This window comes from Antechinus flavipes, chromosome 5 (genome assembly GCF_016432865.1).
Source record: "Antechinus flavipes isolate AdamAnt ecotype Samford, QLD, Australia chromosome 5, AdamAnt_v2, whole genome shotgun sequence".
Taxonomy (NCBI): domain Eukaryota; kingdom Metazoa; phylum Chordata; class Mammalia; order Dasyuromorphia; family Dasyuridae; genus Antechinus; species Antechinus flavipes.
In genome coordinates, this window is record NC_067402.1 from 5255798 (window position 1) to 5259328 (window position 3531).

Consider the following 3531-nt stretch of genomic DNA (forward strand, 5'->3'; position numbering starts at 1 on the left):
GAACTACAAAACCTGTTTTCCTCCCCTGCTCTATTAATCATTTTCACGTGGGTTTGTAGAAAATTCACCCAAAGTGAAGCACTTTAGGGGGGGAAAGTACTCCTTGTTCTTGATAAAAATCACTTTTTCCTCCCAAGAATTTTCACCCCATCGTTCTGTGACTTTAACCCAGTCTTTCCAGTCACCACTAACTCATGTTAGAAGGGAAAAAGTAACCCCCCCCCCCCACACACACACACACATTGGCTTTTGAAATTTTCAGGGTAATTAAAAGCAGTTTTAGCTCAAGAAATTTGGAAATGCCATAAGCACAAAGAAAGAAATGATCTTTTGGAATATTAAATTCCAATATTAAATATTAAGTTCCAGATTTCCACAATAGGAGGAAAGTGTCCATATTCACTAAGCTTCTCCCCGACAAAGTTCTGGGATGGGTGGATCATTCCCGTCTAACGGAAGCTGTTGGAAGCCAAGAGCCGATCCCTAATGGTCCAAATGCATTTCAGTTTCCACAGAAAAGCAGATTGGCTTAAGAGAAGTTTAAGAGAAGCCGTGAGCTGGCCAGGTGGGCCAGGGCCTCCAGGTGAGTCGGGAAGCTGTGAAACTGTGACGGAGCCCTAAAAGGAGCAGGAGCGTCCCTCCTTGGGGACCAGAGATAAATGAAACATTGTTGACATGGGATTTGCGAATGTGGGAGGAGAAAGTATTGGAAGACGGGGCCCTTTGGCAGACAGCCTGGCAAAGACCGGCTCCGCTGGGTTCCTTCCAAACCTCCTTTCTCCCACACCTACCCTTTCAGTGGGATTCTCACTATTGTAACTTTTTTCCATAGGAACATCTTTCATGTCATAGTTCTTTTCAAATCACAGCCATCACTGAAGCCGACTAACTGGCTCTCTGGTCTCCCATCCACGGGGCCCCGGACCCTGGTGAGTCCGCCCAGCCTGTTCTCGGGGTCCATTTGTGTCCCGGGGGTCCCAGGCCCAGCGTTGGGCCGCCCCTTTTCCTCCCTAGCTCGTGTGCCCATTTTCTCCTTTTAGATTCAGCTCCTTGTGCTGGCTTCTCCCACAGCCTGGCACATAGTAGGCACATAGTAGGTGCACGGCTGTCTTCCTCACTCCCTTTTCCTCTTGATTTTCCTAAATGAAGTTGTTGGCGTCCACGGCGAGGGATCTGGCTTTTCCAACAGAAACGCCCATCCTGCTCATCATGGTGCCTGTTTACCCGAAGCGCCCGTGAGTCTGCCGGGCCTTTACAGACATTTGTTTGGGGGTCCCCCAGGGGCCCAGGGTTAATGCAGGGGTGAAGACCTGTCCTTGTGTAGACAAGTAGAGTGGAAGTCAGGTGAAAGCCCGCCCAGCTCCCAAGGTGGGGGTCGCAGGGAGCCCCAGGTGCCTCCTGGCTTCCCCGTGCCGCCGCCACTGCCCCGAGGTAGCCAGGGAGAGGCGTTCTTTGGCGGGTTTTCTCTCTGGGTGAGCAGTTCAGTTCTGGCCTGTGGCCAGCGCTGGCCATGGAGGGGTGGTGGCCATCGGGTCATGACCCCAGGACCTGGCCACAGCGGCGGGTTTATTTTATCCTCTCCTGCCTCTTAGTCCCATCTAGGAGATCTTGTAACACACAGACGAGCCGGTCCTTGGGGTGCTGGTCCTTCCCTCTTTAAGCGTGCAATGAAAAGCTGAATTTAAAGGAGGAAAACCAGCCTGGAAAGGAGCCACCACATGTCCTCAAAGATGTCCCTGAACCGCCTGTATATGAGGGCAGCAGGGCCCTCCCGTGCAGCCTTCCAGGGTCAGCCAGCAGGGGTTAGTGGTGATCTTGGCCCCCCTCTGGGGTCTCTTAAGGCCAAACTTGAATGGGTTCTGCTGGCTTGGAAAGACTACAGGAAAGAACCCCTATGAATTTAGCCTGACTTCCTGGGCTTCCCTTGGGACTTCCTGAGCTCGCCATCCCTGGTCACTGGGGCCCGGAGCTTTCTTCAGTGCTCAGCCTGGGTCATCTCTCCTGAGAAGCCTTCAGGGTGTCCCCCTTTGGAGGATCCCGAGTCCCGCCAGGCTGGCGTTGTACTCCCTGGACTGGCAGAAAACCCTTCTTTCCCAATCATTCTCAGAACATGGCATTCCAAACAAAGTCCAAACTTTTAGATACCGGTGCTTACAGGCAGAGAGTCAGGACAGCAGCGTTCTCATTGTTTATGAATGTGAATTCATCTTTAACAAATTTCCTTTAAAAGGGGAGGAGGTTTGTCCCTTATGAGTCCAGCTAGAAAATATTTTAAAAGTTAATATTTCATAAAGAGCCAGTTAAAAGAAAAGAGTTAAAGACGTTCTTTTTAGAAACAGACAAATTCTGAACTAATAGGTCTATCCAAGGTGGACTGCGGAGGGGAAAGGATGCTTCCTGGACAAATGGGCAGCGTGAGAAGTCACCATGTCATGATAAATAAAGAGGATGGAAATGGGGAAAGAGGCAGAAGGAAAAGAGGAAATAAAATAATCTTCTCTAAAATGTAATTTTCTCTGGGAACAGCCTTCCTTTCAGTTCACTAATCACCACATGCGTAGCCAGGGGTTAAAGTCCAAATCCTTTATTGTCTCTTTCTGAGTCTTGTCTCCTTTCCTGGAGCCCAGTTAGCTTTCTTAGAGGCAGATCTCTCTCCTTGGTTCCCAGAGCTTGGGCTCCCGCCTCCTTCTCTGGCTTCTGAATCTCCCCGACTCCCAAGAGTTTGTGCTTGAGCCTCCAGTCACAGATGGACGATGGAATGAATCTGTCTGGGCCTTCAAGAGCTTCTAGTGTGATTGTCCTGCTGGCCCTGAGGCTTCTTGCTGCACACTGAGTACACACCAATCATTACATCACTAGGAAGCCATTATTTGTGGTAGGATTCAATCAGCGCTAAACTAGATTTAACCATTGTCTCCTCCATTCCACTCAGTACCTTGTTTCAAGTTCTGGCCCATAACCTCTCCATGTAGGATCAGATCACACTGAACCAGCTAAATTAGATAACGATCGTCTCTAAGCTCTGGCCCCTAACAAGGAAGCCCCAAGCCCGAGGAACAGGGAGAGGCTTGAGGAAAGAGGCGGGCCATCCCCATCATATCAGGGGAGCCCTCTCGTAACCAGTGAACCCTTTCATCACTCTCTTAGCGCAGCTGCTGGAGAAACTTCAGTCTTCTTTCAAAGGATGTTTTTTCCCAAGGGGTATTTATTTCTCTTCCAGAATAGACCTTGAAGGTAGCATGGAGGGCTGGGGGTAGGGAGGGTCCTTCCCATCCTTAAAAAAAAACTTCCAAGTTCAGGGTCACCAAATCCTAGCATCTCTTCCTGAAACGCCTCGGATTCACCCTTTCCTCTCCTGTCCCGTGGCCAGCTTGGTCCAGAGCCTTGTCCCCATGTCTTCAGGGATCTGAGGCAAGTGGAGTAAAGTTCAAAGAGTTTCTGAGTCCTTTGGTATAAAGCGAAAACCCTGCTGCGTGAGATCTGAAGCTGGGCTGCGCTGGCTCAGGGCGGCGGGGAGGCAGGAGCGGGGGG

At 50.3% G+C, this 3531-nt stretch overlaps 1 long non-coding RNA gene across 1 annotated transcript; it reads left to right on the forward strand.

Moving 5' to 3' along the window:
* Positions 1-272: 272 nt before the first annotated feature.
* Positions 273-2972, forward strand: LOC127564628 (uncharacterized). The gene is made up of 5 exons (XR_007954321.1): positions 273-583; positions 833-929; positions 1150-1235; positions 1593-1802; positions 2359-2972. It is a non-coding gene; the product is annotated as an uncharacterized LOC127564628 (long non-coding RNA).
* Positions 2973-3531: the final 559 nt, after the last annotated feature.